General features: G+C 44.6%; 1 protein-coding gene across 2 annotated transcripts in view; it reads right to left on the bottom strand.

Moving 5' to 3' along the window:
• The window catches only part of TMEM255A (transmembrane protein 255A), a 68310-nt gene that overhangs the window by 41533 nt on the left and 10731 nt on the right, over window positions 1-16046 (bottom strand). The gene's annotated exons all lie outside the window — the stretch shown is intronic.

Raw genomic sequence — 16046 nt, 5'->3', positions numbered from 1 at the left:
AAAAACACACAACAGAAGCTGCTCATTTCACCTGGGAACAGCAATTTGGAAAAGTCTTTAAAAAAAAAAAAAAAGTTCCACGAACCCTCCTTTCTTTTCAAATGGTCATAAGAAGTTGTATGTGCCTTGCTCAGCTGTACCTTTCCCTCCATCCAGCTTTCTTTCTTTTGCATCAGCATCTCAGCTATCTAGCTTTGAGCTAAAGGAGGGCGCATATTTTTTTTTATTATTGAAAATTCAAGTTACATAAACATTTCAGATAAAAAAGGTCATGACACAGTAATATCCAAAAGATATAACATTCGAGAAAAAAAAATAAAACGACACAAATTTCTGGTGAGTGAAGCAAGAGCAATATCATAAACCATAATGTTTTAAAAACTAAAGGAAAAATTAAATGATGCCCAGTATCACTTTTCATCACTCACTGCTCACGAGGGTGGCTATTATTTCACATGAATTGGTTTACATTACTTTACAAGGATCCTAGCCAAACACTATAGACCAGTGCTCAAATTTGTGTGTCTGAAGAAAAAAAAAAAAAAAAAAAAGCTCTAGCACTTAGCGCCATTCTATAAAGAATGCTCTGGGTTGAGTACCCTTTATAGCAGTGGTCTCAAACTCAAACCCTTTGCGGGGCCACATTTTGGATTTGTAGGTACTTGGAGGGCCGCAGAAAAAAATAGTTCTCTGGTATCCTTGTCCCTCTCTATCTTCTTAGTTCCTCTCCTATTAACCTTCATTGTAGTTCCTTTCCTCCTAACTCTGTAAACCGTGCCGAGCTCTACGCTTGTGGAGATGGCGCGGTATACAAACCTAAGGTTTAGTTTAGTAAAACTCTTTATACTTTATAAAACTTTCCTTTAACAGTTAAAAGGAAAGATATATAAACTATAAAGAGTTTTACCTTATGCAAAATTGTCATTTCTTTAATAAGACATTAACTATTTTTTCTGCGGCCCTCCAAGTACTCTATTTTTTCTGCAGCCCTCACATTTAAAGTTTAATATCTTCTCTCTCTCAAAACTGACACATTTCAATCACTATATTGAAAATAAAATCATTTTCCCTACCTTTGTTGTCTGGTGACTTTATTTTTCTGTGCTTTTAACTATGTTTCCAGGGCCTTCTTGTCCTTTGACTGTTTTTCTCTCCGTCTTCACTTTCTGCTTTGCCTCCATCTTTGGCATTAACTTAATATTCAATTTTTCTGCTTTCTTTTCAAAATCTATGTTTCCATGTCTTCCCTTCTCATCCTCTCTCTCTCTCTTCTTCCGTCCTATTTCCATGGTCTGACATCTCTTTCCTTCCTTTCTCTCCCTCCCTCCTTCCTTTCCCCTGACCTGGCATCTGTCTCCTTCCCTCCCCCCTTGCCCTGGCATCTCTCCCTCCCCCTCCATGGTCTGGTATCTCCTTTCCTTCCCTCCCTCCCATGAACTTGGCATCTCTTGTTCCTCTCCTCTCCCTTGTCTTCCTTCTCCTTCCTTCCCTCTCTTTCCCCAATTGGGTGCAGCAGCAGCATTTCCCTCCCCCCTTTCCTGTGCAGGAGTGGCATTTCTCTTCCCCCTTCCCTCCCTCTCCCTTTCCCTGTGCAGCAGCACCAGCAGCATTTCCCTAGGGTCCTCCTTTCATATGCAGCAGAACATTTCTCTTCCCCTCCCCTTCCTTGTGGAGCAGCAGCGTGTCTGGCCGACTCCCAGTCGATCGATCCGTTCAAAGCCGCGGGTGGCGGCTCCTCGCGAGATCCGCGCCTGCGTCAGAAGCCTCTCACAATTTCTATTTGAGGCAAGATGAGCCTTCCATATATGAGGTATAGCTACTCTGTTATCGGTCGGTGATCTTAATAATCACCTAGGCGCATAGAATAACATTAGGTTAGAAAGATATGAAGGTTGTAATTCAAATAATGTTCTATGAGCTAACATCAAGACCTTAAAATTAATCCTATATTCCATGTGTAATACCTAGGTATAGACTCTCGCCCGTATACACCCAGATTTGCGTTGCCCAAATTTGGGCACGATCCATTAGGTAACAAGCCGATGATGTCAGGGGTGAGGGTGAAAGAGTGTGGGTACACCTCTCCAATAAATGAAGGCTTTTTCTTTCACTGATTAGTGCATTTCAGTAGGCTTTTTGTGGCTTCAATTCAATGGAGTAATTTTTCACATTGTCTTGACCCAGTAATTGATTCAATAAACTAAAAGTTATATACAGTATTAAAAAAAAAAAGCTTTAGTTTTAGTACTCTCCCATTTTACTCTTTAACAGAGTAATAAGACAGCAGTTGAAGCATCTGGCCTTCTTACACAGGTTGTGCGCACGGGCGCTTGTGAGACTAAGATATAAATTATCAATGTCTGTAAAGATCACAAGCACCAACTCATTCTACCTTTACTCTGGTGGCCTTTAGGTTCTATAATGGAACGTAGCTAAACCACACGACCACATTCTCCCATGTTTCTTCTTCTGATGTTCCTCTCTTTCTTCTCGTTATACTATTTAAAGTAAACATTGTAGTTCCTTTTCTGCTTCCCTTGCTTTATTGATTATTTGAATTGTAAACTGCTTTGATTCTTGTCTGAAAGGCAGTATATATCAAGAGCAAAATAAACATTAACAAGTACACATTTCCTCTTGGCCTAGTGGTAAGACAATGGTCTCCCCTCATTTCACCTCCACCAGGTGGCCAACGGTGTGAAAACATGGTTTCCAAAGCCTCGTCCCCTTTTGTAAAATCCACCGTGCTCCCCCCACAGCTGTACCCTCAACCTTTCACACCTTTGGTCACTAGGTGGCGGTGGAGAGAAGGGGTCCATTATCCTTACCATAAAGTTATCAAGGAATAAGAAAATTTTAACACAAGTATGAAGTTAGGGTTCTTTTTATACACAATGCTGGCCCTTTATATAGAGGTCTTGAGAATAGCTGCTTGCATGTTAGCGAGTTTGAAGCTTCCATGATGGGGGCCAGCTACGTATACTTCCATAATTGTAAACGTTTCTCCAAAATGTGGTTGGCCAATATTACTTCCAATTGTGTTATTTGATTTGCATAATAATGAGCTGTTTTGCAAGCATTTATATGCAACTCTGCTCATTATTTTTAGTATGATTTGGGTCAGATTTGGCTTTTTTTTTTTTTTGCATTATTCTAGAGCTACATTATTGCCTTAATGCAGCTTAGTATACATAGGGGCCTAAACATATGGAGCTTGAGACATGAACTCGTTTCTGAAAGTACGAAGGAATAATAAGACCACAGAAATTCCAAATGAAAGAGTTTGAATAATATGGCATAAATTGTATGTATTTTTCTTGATTGTATTATATTCTTCAAATCTTATTACTTGGTTTCTCTTACATTTATTAGACTTTGTATGGCCTAAAAATAAAAAAAACTCTCTTTTCTTTAATACTTTGAGTTGCTTGATCTTGTTTTGCACAGATCAGTGTGGTATCCGCTTTGGGTCCTAGGATGAGTCATCTCCCATCCCCCACCACTCCCAATCCTAGGTATAGCAACCACTAAACTGTATATTAAGCTCTGGCAAAATATTTAGTGTAAAATTCAAGAATCTGTATTGTTTCAGGAGAGGAGGGATAGGGAAGATATGATATAGACATTTAAATACGTGAAAGGTACTAATATAGTAAACAAATCTTTTCCAAAGAAAGGAAAATCGTAAAACTAGAGGGCACGAATTGAGGTTGTGGAGTGGCAGACTTGGGAGTAATATTAGAAAATTATTTTTCACAGAGAGGGTGGTGGCTGCCTGGAAAGCCCTTCCGAGGGCGGTGACGGAGATGAAAACAGTGAGAGAATTTTAAAAAGTGTGGGACAGAAACAGAGGATTTCTAATTAGGAAATAAATGATATAAAACAAACTAAGGCCAGTACTGGGTGTCCCGTATGTGGCAATTTGGTTTAGGATGAGCTGGAGATGGCTTTGATAGAAGCTCCAGTGACAGGATGGTTAGAATAGGCTGGAGACGGCTTTGATGGCAACTCTTGTCAGTGGGAACCTATAGACAGTACCGGGTGGACTTCTATGGTCTATTGCCCAGAAATATTGAAGACAATTTAGACATGAATGTATAATGAGTGCGAGTGTTGGGCAGACTGGATGGACCGTTCAGGTCTTTGTTTGCTATCATTTTACTATGAAAACAGATTTGCAGGTTGTAGTTGCTTTATAATACCATAAAAATGATGTAGAGCATGAGCTTTTGATGGAACTTATGAAAACTCATGCAGTAGACTTTCTTTTTAATGTTAAAACAATAAAAGGAATGAAAACTTTTACCAATTTTGATAGGGGAATGAGAGATAAATCAAACCACTCAAGTGCCAAATACACCTGGAGATTTATTAAAGTATGTGGTAATGGTGTTCAGCACTGAGGTCTGGACAGCTCCTCTGGCAGACCCAGAGGCACTTAGTCAAAACTACAACAAAATTAATAGCATATACAGTAAAGCACAGTTACTTACCGTAACAGGTGTTATCCAGGGACAGCAGGCAGATATTCTTAACGTATGGGTGACGTCACCGACGGAGCCCCGGTACGGACCTTTTTAACTAGAAAGTTCTAGTTGGCCGCACCGCGCATGCGCTGGTGCCTTCCCGCCCGACGGAGGAGTGCGTGGTCTCCAGTTAAGATAAGCCAGCTAAGAAGCCAACCCGGGGAGGTGGGTGGGTCGTAAGAATATCTGCCTGCTGTCCCTGGATAACACCTGTTACGGTAAGTAACTGTGCTTTATCCCAGGACAAGCAGGCAGCATATTCTTAACGTATGGGTGACCTCCAAGCTAACAGAGAGGGAGGGGGGATGGTTGGCCATTAGGAAAATAAATTTTGTAACACAGATTGGCCGAAGTGTCCATCCCGCCTGGAGAAGGCATCCAGGCAGTAGTGAGTAGTGAATGTGTGAACTGAAGACCAAGTGGCCGCCTTGCAGATTTCCTCAATAGGCGTAGAGCGGAGGAAAGCCACAGAAGCAGCCATAGCTCGGACCCTGTGGGCCGTGACAGCCCCTTCCAGCGACAGGCCAGCCCGAGCATAACAGAACGCAATACAGGCAGCAAGCCAATTGGACAGCGTCCGTTTAGATACAGGGTGACCTAGACGGTTAGGATCGAAGGTCAGAAAGAGTTGAGGAGAGGAGCGGTGAGCCCTGGTACGGTCAAGGTAGTACGCCAGGGCACGCTTACAATCCAGCGTGTGAAGAGCCTGTTCCCCAGGATGAGAATGGGGTTTAGGGAAGAAGACAGGCAGTACGATGGACTGGTTGAGGTGAAAGGCTGAAACCACCTTAGGAAGGAATTTAGGATGGGTACGCAGAACCACCTTGTCATGGTGAAAAACAGTGAACGGTGGATCGGCGACCAGTGCATGTAGCTCACTAACCCTCCTGGCAGAGGTGATGGCAATGAGGAAAAGCACCTTCCATGTGAGAAGTTTGAGCGAGGTAGTAGCAAGAGGCTCAAAAGGAGGTTTCATGAGGGCTGACAAAACCACGTTGAGGTCCCAGACGACGGGAGGAGGCTGAAGAGGTGGTTTGATATTGAAGAGGCCTCTCATGAACCGGGAAACCAGAGGATGAGCCGTGAGGGGTTTTCCAAGAATAGGCTCATGAAACGCAGTGATGGCACAGAGGTGCACTCTAATTGAGGTCGACTTGAGGCCAGCGTCGGAGAGAGAGAGCAAATAGTCCAGCACAGTTTCCACCGCCAAGGAGGTGGGATTGTGATGATGAAGGAGACACCAAGCGGAGAACCGGGTCCACTTTTGATGGTAACATTGGAGTGTGGAGGGTTTCCTGGAGGCATCCAAGATGCGACGGACCGGCTGAGACAGGTTTGCTGGAGAGGTCAGCCCGAGAGAAACCAAGCTGTCAGGTGGAGGGAAGACAGATTGGGATGTAGCAGAGACTGATGTTGCTGCGTAAGCAGAGATGGAAATACAGGAAGAGGAATGGGCTCCCTGGTGCTGAGTTGAAGCAGGAGGGAGAACCAGTGTTGTCTGGGCCACCGAGGAGCGATGAGAATCATGGTGGCCCTGTCCTTGCGGAGCTTGAACAGGGTCCGCAACATCAGAGGAAGTGGAGGGAAGGCATAGAGGAACCGATCCGTCCAGTCGAGTAGGAAAGCATCCGGGGTCAGACGATGTGGAGAGAAGAGTCTGGAGCAGAACTGGGGCAGCTGATGGTTGTGAGGAGCTGCAAAGAGGTCCACCTGTGGAGTGCCCCATCGAGCAAAGATGGAGTGGAGAGTGGGAGGATCCAGGGTCCACTCGTGAGGTTGTAGGATGCGGCTGAGCCGGTCGGCCAGGGAGTTCTGTTCGCCCTGGATATAGACGGCTTTGAGGTACAGATTGTGGGCTGTGGCCCAGGTCCAAATTCGGAGGGCCTCCTGACAAAGGAGACGAGATCCGGTGCCCCCTTGCTTGTTGATGTAGTACATGGCGACTTGGTTGTCCGTGCATAGGAGAAGAACCTGAGGGTAGAGAAGGTGCTGGAAGGCCTTGAGAGCATAAAATATGGCTCTGAGTTCCAGGAAATTGATGTGATGTTGACGCTCCTGAGGGGTCCAGAGTCCCTGGGTGCGTAGATCCCCTATGTGAGCTCCCCATGCATAGGGGGAGGCATCTGTGGTGATGATCATGGAATGAGGGGGCGGATGAAGAAGGAGGCCCCTGGAAAGATTTGAGAAGTTCAACCACCATTGAAGAGATTGCCGAAGAGATGATGTTACAGAGATGGGATGAGAAAGAGGATCCCTGGTCTGTGACCATTGGTTGGCGAGGGTCCATTGTGGTATTCTCAGATGGAGTCGCGCCAGAGGAACCACATGGACTGTCGAGGCCATGTGACCCAGAAGAATCATCATCTTGCGAGCAGGGATGGATGGTTGGAGGAGTACCTGTCGACAAAGGTGAAGCAGTGTCCGGTGCCGGTCGGCAGGAAGGAACGCTCTCATGGAGTTGGTATCGAGAAGAGCTCCGATGAACTGAAGGCGCTGCGTGGGAAGCAGATGCGACTTGGGATAATTGATCTCGAACCCCAGAAGATGGAGGAAAGAGATGGTGTGGTGAGTGGATTGCAGCACAAGTGGAGCGGTTGTTGCTTTCACCAACCAATCGTCCAAGTAGGGGAACACTTGTAGGTTGTGGGACCTGAGAAAGGCCGCTACCACAATCAGGCACTTGGTGAACACCCTGGGCGATGATGCGAGACCAAAGGGCAGCACCTTGTATTGATAGTGGTGATTCTGAACCTGGAACCGGAGGTAGCGACGTGAAGCCTGATGGATTGGAATGTGGGTGTAGGCCTCCTTGAGGTCCAGGGAACATAGCCAGTCGTGTTGAGAGAGAAGAGGATAAAGTGTGGCAAGGGAGAGCATTCTGAACTTCTCCTTGACCAAACACTTGTTGAGGTTCCTGAGGTCGAGGATAGGACGAAGATCTCCCGTTTTCTTGGGTACCAGGAAGTAGCGGGAGTAAAAACCGTGACCCCTCTGGTCTTGTGGAACTTCTTCGATGGCATTGAGGAGGAGAAGGGATTGGACCTCCCGAAGGAGGAGAGGAATTTGGGAGGAGTGAGAAGCAGACTCTACGGGAGGATGATCTACGGGTAGAGTTTGGAACCTTAGTGAGTATCCGTGACGGATGATGTTGAGAACCCACAGGTCTGACGTGATGGCCTCCCAGCGGTGGAGGAAGATGGTGAGGCGGCCTCCGATAGGCTGAGGAAGAGGCATGGAAGGTTGGAGACTGGCTATGCCCTGGAGAAAAGAGTCAAAAGGGCTGAGGGTTTTTAGTCGAAGGGAGAGGCTTGGTCGCCTGGTGGGACTGAGAACGAGCCTGAGTGTGTTGTTGTTGTTGGTGGCGAGGCCGGCGGGATTGTTGCTGAGGGGGATTCAGCGGCCTGGCAGAGAATCGACGTTGATAAGAGGACTGAGGCCTGTATGGTCGTGCCGGTGGAGTCTTCTTTTTCGGCTTGATGAGGGTGTCCCATCTGGTCTCATGAGCCGAAAGTTTTTGTGTTGTGGTATCAAGAGATTCTCCAAAAAGTTCATCACCAAGGCAGGGCGCGTTGGCGAGACGGTCCTGGTGGTTCACATCAAGGTCAGATACCCTCAACCAGGCTAGGCGTCGCATGGCTACAGCTAGTGCAGAGGCTCGTGAAGTAAGCTCGAAGGAGTCGTAAATCGAGCGCACCATAAATTTTCTGAGCTGAAGGAGGCTGGAAATCTGCTGTTGGAAAAGGGGGATTTTACGCTCGGGTATATACTTTTCCAAAGCAGAAAGTTGTTGGACCAGGTGTTTCATATAGAATGAAAAATGAAACGAGTAATTGTTGGCTCTGTTAGCCAGCATGGCATTCTGGTACAGGCGCTTTCCAAATTTGTCCATAGTTTTTCCCTCTCTGCCAGGAGGGGTGGAGGCATACACACTAGAGCCCTGAGATTTCTTTAGAGTGGACTCTACAAGGAGGCTCTCATGGGGCAATTGGGTTTTATCAAATCCCGGGATCGGGATGACCCGGTATAAACTGTCCAGTTTTTTAGGGGCACCTGGGACAGTCAGTGGGGTTTCCAAATTTTTATAAAATGTTTCCCGTAGGATATCATGCACGGGGAGTTTAAGAAATTCCTTGGGAGGTTGGTCGAAGTCCAAGGCTTCTAAAAATGCCTGGGACTTCTTGGAGTCAGACTCAAGTGGGATGGAGAGAGCTGCAGACATCTCCCGAAGGAATTTCGTGAAGGAGGATTGCTCGGGCTTGGAAGTGGTTTCAGCCATAGAGGGTTCCTCATCGGTAGAAGAGGCATCCTCTTCGGTACCGAGTGGGGATTGCTCCCACAGGTCTGGGTCCCTAACAGCCGGCTCAGTATGGCGTGTTTTAGAAAGGGACTTGCCAGAGCGCATGGATACGGTGCCGGGGGATGAAGACCGGCGTCGATCCCTGTCCCTGGAGGAATGGTGCCCATCCCGGTCCCGAGATGACCGGCGTCGATCTGGGGCCTGGGTCGGGTCCTCTGCCGAGTGAGTCTGAAGTACAGGCTGAGCAGATAAGACCGGCATGGATGTGTTCAGCGGTACCGAAGGGGTGGATACCGGTGGGGCGGTACCAGGCTCGGTCTGGACTGGTACCGGAAGGAGCGGTGCCAGTATGGTTGGAAGGAGCTGTTGGAGTTGCTTCTGTAGCTGCTCCTGAAGTTTGTCCTGGAGGATGGCCGAGATCCGGTCCTCCAATGGGGGCACCGGTACCGCTTTAGATTTCTTCGGTACCATAGGTGCTGCTCGACGCTCCGGCGATGAGGAAGCCGATGACGAGGCACTCACCGTGATCGGAGCGGAGCGTTTACGGGATCGGCGGGACGTCGGAAGAACCGGTGTCACCGCTGTAACAGGAGGTCGCTCAAGGGAAGTGGAAGGCTTCTTAGCCGGCTTACCTGGCGCTATCGACCCCGAAGGAGGATCAGGCGGTGTCGATGTGGCCGGTGCCGATTTAGGCGGTGCCGTCGACGTCGGGGCCTGCTCCATGGTAGAACCGGCACCGAACAGAATATTTTGCTGTATTTGCCGGTTCTTAAGTGTGCGTTTCTTGAGAGTTGCACAGCGGGTGCAGGTGTCAGCCCGATGCTCTGGACCCAAACACTGAAGGCACCAGTTGTGTGGGTCAGTCAGAGAGATCGGGCGTGCACACCGCTGGCACTTCTTGAAGCCCGGTTGCGGGGGCATGAAGGGAAACACGGCCTCCGCGAAATCAAACCCGGAGGCTTGTATGATTACAACAGGCCCCGCCGGGGCCGGCTGCAAAAAAGCAAAGAAAAGACACGAGTTTTTTTTTTTTTTTTTTTTGAAAAGGAAGATAAAGTCAAAAGACAAAATATATACGAAAAAGGATCAAAAAATCGCGAGCGGGAAGGCAAAATAGAGTTTTCAACGGCCGTTGAAAGCACATGCGTCTTCTTCGCTCCGCGGAAACGAAGAAACTGGAGACCACGCACTCCTCCGTCGGGCGGGAAGGCACCAGCGCATGCGCGGTGCGGCCAACTAGAACTTTCTAGTTAAAAAGGTCCGTACCGGGGCTCCGTCGGTGACGTCACCCATACGTTAAGAATATGCTGCCTGCTTGTCCTGGGATAAAAGTTGTTTTTTTTTTTAAAAAAAGGGAGCATTCAAACAAATTATCTATTTTTTTTTTTTTTTTTTACTAGTGGTGCAGCATTCAAAGCATTTAGACACACAAAGTACTATTGAAACCTATAGTACTTTGTGTGTCTAAGTGCTTTGAAAATGAGGCCCATAGTATATGGGCTCAGATCATCTACACCTATGTGCTCTCTAGAATGGACTACTGCAACTCCCTATTTAATGGAATAACCATAAAGGAACTCAAAACGCCTCCAGCAAGTCCAAAACTCAGCGATTCACATTCTATACGGCGTCAACTACCGCGACCCCCAACTCTCCTTCACGCAGAACACTGACTATCTGTCAACAAATGCTGCATATTCAAGGCCCTTGTAATGGCTCACAAAAGATTCAACAACATAACCCCCACCTACATTACATTCAAGCTCCATCAGTACATCTCCAACTGCCCCCTCCACTCTGAAGCAGAATAGACGACTATGTGTCCCCACGGGAAGATCTCTCCAGGTGGAAAAGACATGTAAGTGCTCCTACAGCCACTTCATCCCTCGGTTATGGAACTAGCTGCCTGAACAGAGACGATCACAGAACTCACTGATGGCATTCCGAAGAGCAGTAAAGACCCTCTTCTTCAGCTAGATGATCACCAGCAGAGAGATATCCCTGTCTTCTGTCCATCATGTTTTTGTGACCTGTCATGTCCTTAATTCACTATGAATGTTTTCTTTGCAACCCGTTCTGAGCTTCTAGTACGGGATAGAAATCAAAATAAATATGTTTAAGGGGTCTATTTACTAAAATGTGGTAAGGCTTTGTTACTAATTTGATGTGTACTAGGCAGCACATCTCCAATAAAGTTTTGAAGGTAAAATGGGTGTGGATGGTAAGCAAGAGGGGATGCCCTTATTACTGTATCTTACCATAATGGCTATTGCAGCAGAAGCAGTTAGATTTCTGTAGTAACCGCCTGTCTTAACTAATGCACATTACAGTAAAAATCAAGATATACAAAGACTAGGGGACACTCAAAAGTTACAGAGTAATACTTTTAAAACCAATAGGAGGAAATATTTGTTTCACTCAGAGTATAGTTAAGCTCTGGAATGCATTGCCAGAGGATGTGTTAAGAGCGGTTAATGTAGCTGGTTTTAAAAAAAGGTTTGGACAAGTTCCTGGAGGAAAAGTCCATAAACTGCTGTTGAGACATACACGGGAGAAGCCACTATTTGCCCTGGATCAATGGCATAGAATGCTGATACTGTTTGGGCTTTTGCCAGGTACTTGTAACTTAGATTGGCCTCCATGAAGATGGATACTAGGCAAGTTGGTCCATTGGTCTGACCCAGTAAGGCTATTCTTCTGTGCCATTCTTACCATCCCTTTTCCCATATTTTAAAATAAAATTTCTGCAGAAATTTTTAACATGAGATTTAACATACAGTAATGGAATTTACTATGCATTAAATATTTACCTTTTAAATGTAAGTTAACTGCTCATCTAATCTATTCTGAATTTTATATGCTATTATTATCACCAAAACTGGGTCCAAAACAGTTTATAAGACATGCATGCAATCACAAACATATAACCCAATCTTCATTAAAGGAAATTACAAAGAACAGCAAACAAATAAGAATCACGTTAGGAATCTCCAAGACAATTCTGTCTTAAGACTCTTGCGAAACAATTCATAAGATCAAAAGAATTGCGAGTGGAAGATTATTCCACACAGATACAGCTTTATAAGGCAGAAAAGGAATGGGACTTGTATACTGCCTTTTTGTGTTATACATTCAAAGCAATTTACATATATACAGGTACTTATTATGCACCTGGGGCAATGGAGGATTATGCGACTGGCCCAAGGTCACAAGGAGCAGTCCTGGGATTTGATCCCACAACCTCAGGGCGCTGAGGCAGCCGCAGCAGCTCTACCACTAGACCACTTCTCATCTCTAAGTGAATGTAGTCTTGAAAAGGCCTTTATACTTTATTCCTCTAAATGAAGCAAGCATTAAGGTCAAAGTAGACTGTAATTTTTTTTTTTTTTTTTTGTAAATCTTTATTAAATTTCCAAACTACCATAGTGCAAACAATTACAATATACATAAGTTTACACAAAATGTACATTAAACTTACAGATATTAATGCACAACTATTTCCCCCCACCCCCCACCAAATAATCAGAAAAAATACATACCTACAGGAAACTCTCTATATATTCCCCGAATGAAATTCCAATGCAAAACCCTCCCCCCTCCCACCCACCTTGGATGTATATGCTTAACTTAGTCAATGGTTCCCAAACATCTATAAATTTCTTATACCGTCCCTGTTGTACGGCCATTGAACGTTCCATTTTAAAAGTGTAACGGAGAGATTCCCACCAGAAAGTGTAATTTAATTTATCACAGTTCTTCCAATTCCTCAAAATAAGTTGTATGGCAACTCCTGTCATTATAAAGAGAAGTTTATTATTTCGGGCAGATATTTGGCTTTTAGCCCTCATTAACGTACCAAAAAGGATGGTATTGTATGTCAGTGCCACTGGATTTTCTAATATATTGTTCACTTGATCCCAAATAGATCTCCAAAAGTAGACTGTAATCTTGATGTTGATTCTTTTTCCAAATGGAATATCAATGAGATCTGTCACATCTGGTGCATCTCCATGCAATATCTTAAATATCAGACATGCTGATTGGAACATAATCCCATAGGAGGAGCCTTAGGTGCCTAAGACAACCGGAATCCTAGGCCTCCCTCCCAGTGCTTCTTAGGCCTCCCTCCAATTGGCCAGATCCCTTAGGTCACTCCCTTGCCACGATCAGTTCAGCGGCCACATCTATTTGAAATGCAGGCCAGCATTTCAGATGCCTAGGGCCGCCTAAGCTTGTCTAAGACCACTTCCAGGCAAAGCCATGCCAATGCCTAGCTTGGGCGAACTTAGGCGGCCCCTATGCATCTCCCTAGGCTCACAAAAATGCCTAAAGTGTAGGCTGCCTGTCTCGGGGTGTTTAAAAAAAAAAAAAAGGGCATCCAGATTGGTTGGTTAGACGGCGGTAGGACACCTACCGCCACCTACAATCGGGACACCATTTATAGAATTTGCTCCATTGTACCTCATCAGGGCATAAGTTGTCTTAAGCATTATTTGGAAAGGTGGGTAAAAGCTCCAAATTATTTGTATTTGCCTAAGATGGCTAATATTGGGAAGACAATAGGAAACCTTGAGCCAAGTGTAAAACCTGGTCCTACTAATCATTTTTATAGTACTACTAGATATATGCAGTGCTGTACATCAAAACCCAGAAGAGACAGTCCCCGCTCAAAAGAGCTTACAATCTAGTCAAGACAGACAACTGGACAAGAGGGGGCATCAATACACTGTGGTCAGGTAGGGGGATTTACAGAGAGATATCGGTGCTTAGCAGGTGGGTTGGAGTTTGGAATTGAAAGCAGCTTCAAAGAAGTGGATGGCTACCTCCACAATGCCTAGTGACGCCTAAGAACACCTAGGCACTTCTAGGCGGGATCCTATCCTAGCAGTTGATTGACAACCATGCAGTCCAGCACCTAAAGGTTAGGCATCATTTGTAGAATCCGGTCCTTGGTGCTGATTTTTAATTCCCATTTACTGAATCCAGCCCAATACCACAGATTCACAGATATACTGTATATGTATAGGGTGAGGCATAGGAAACCTAACTCCCATTGAGTTTGTTTTGCCATTTTCTTAGCAAACGCTTTGAATTTCAATGAAAAATTTTATGTACTTATTTAGTCATTATATTTGCGTATTACTATTAAACAACAACATTTACTGTAATTACTTTACTACCTAGTGATTTTTGCACACTAAAAATGTTTTGAGCTACACAGTAAAATAACACCATTCAAACAATACAATTAATGTGTCAGAAATTCAGTCACTCTGAATGTTCCAAATGTCCATCCCCTGCTTTAACACAGGCCTTCAGTCACTTTGGGAAGTTCTTAACAACCTTCCTCTCTTCCACCTCAATTCTTCCTCTTTCCTTTCTTCCCCCTCCCCCATGTGCAGCAGCTTTCCTTCCCTCTCACCCATCCCCTTGTGCAGCATGTTTCTATCCCTCCCTGCCTGTGCAGCAGAACCCCACCGACCCTCCCACCATGAGACTGACATATCTCCACTCAGAGGCCTCCAAAAACAGCAGCGGCAGCATGGCTCTGAATGGGCTGCTTTGCGGTCTTCCCTGCTGGGGTCAGATCTTCCCTCTGCAGCATCTTTCTTTCCTTCCCTCCCATCCTCCCGTACAGCAGAACCCCACTGACCCTCCCACTGTGATGTGGCAGAGGGAAGGCCCCAGCAGGGAAGGCCACGAAGCAGCCTGTTCAGAGCGCTGCCGCCGCCGCTGCTTTAGGAGGCTTCGGAGCGGAGGTATGTCAGGTCTTAGCGGGGTGGGGGGTCGCTGAATTAACAAGTTCAATGTTTTCAGTGAATAGGCCAGCACTAGCGTCAGGGATGGAATTGGGGAGTGTTGGGGACATTTCAGGGGGGACTTCGGGGATCGATCTTGACTAGGGCTTATTTTAGGAGAATCTTTAAAAATCATGCTAGGGCTTATTTTCGGGAAAGGTCTTATTTTCAGGGAAACAGGGTACTACCCTACTAAGACACACTTTACCATGGCTGTTTCAACCCAGCCCTCTTATACAGACTTGTCTTAGTATGTGAATGGAGAAGAGGGGAATAGCTGCATAGAACAGTGAAGCAAAAACCGCACAGTACCCAAATGAATACAGAAAATATATATATTTAGGAAGTCTAAAATATATATATTCAGGAAGTCTAAAAATAACTGAACAGCTGTACTTTATTGTGAGATGATATGTAGTGGAGTATTAGGACCCAACACGGTTCATGTTTCGGCAATACTAGCCTTCCTCAGAAATCCTCAAAAAACAAACAAGAAAACACATTTAAAGTAACATAAGACACTAAAAATGAATAAGAACTGAAAAGAAAATGATCACAAAGATGTGCAATGTGTTTCAAGTTTTATTTTAGTTTGATGAATCGCTTATTTAGTTTTACTAAGCGAGATGCAACATTAATAAAAAATAAGCATATATTTAGACATACCATTTAAAAATTTAAAATAATGGGTTAGACCAACAGACTAATCAATACACAAAGAAAAAAGGGGACAGAACTACAATTCAATGCTTTAAAGTACAGAGGAGAACCATAAATGGAAAGAACATTAGGGAGGGAAAAGTGGAAACCTGGAAGAAAATATAAAATTTGAACATAATTTAAAGATTAAAAGCATCTTTAAAAAGGAAACTCTTTAAGTTACTTTTAAAACGACTCAAATTATTTTCCTCTCATACATACTGAGGCAAAGTGTTCCAAAGTTGTGGAGCCAGTGGACCAGAGAGAACGCGACGTGCTATAGGGGATAAGTAATTTATTAATGAATTGAGGTTCATTAGTGGAAAGGGTTTTAAATATTAAGAGTAAAATTTTATGTTTAAATGATTTTTATTATTCCAGCAGTAAGAAGCAAATACAAACAGTGGTACCAATCAGGAAATAACATTTTCAACAATATAATCAGTTCCCCTCCCATCCCCCTAAGAGTAAAATTTTAAAAGTAATGCGATGGTTAATTGGGAGCCAGTGAGATTTAATCAGAAAAGGAGTGACGTGATCATATTTTTTACTGTTATGAATGAGTTTAACAGTGTGCGTAACATTAAAACGATAGTTATGTGTAATGAAAGCGACGCGAAAAATGAGTGTCAACAAACTGAATATACAAATATGGAGGAGTGAAAATTGAAGATAAGGTGTAATAAAAACAACATGAAATAATAAATGAGTGTAAACAAACAAAAA

This window comes from Geotrypetes seraphini, chromosome 5, assembly GCF_902459505.1.
Source record: "Geotrypetes seraphini chromosome 5, aGeoSer1.1, whole genome shotgun sequence".
NCBI lineage: Eukaryota > Metazoa > Chordata > Amphibia > Gymnophiona > Dermophiidae > Geotrypetes > Geotrypetes seraphini.
This window is presented reverse-complemented; position numbering and strand designations above follow the sequence as displayed.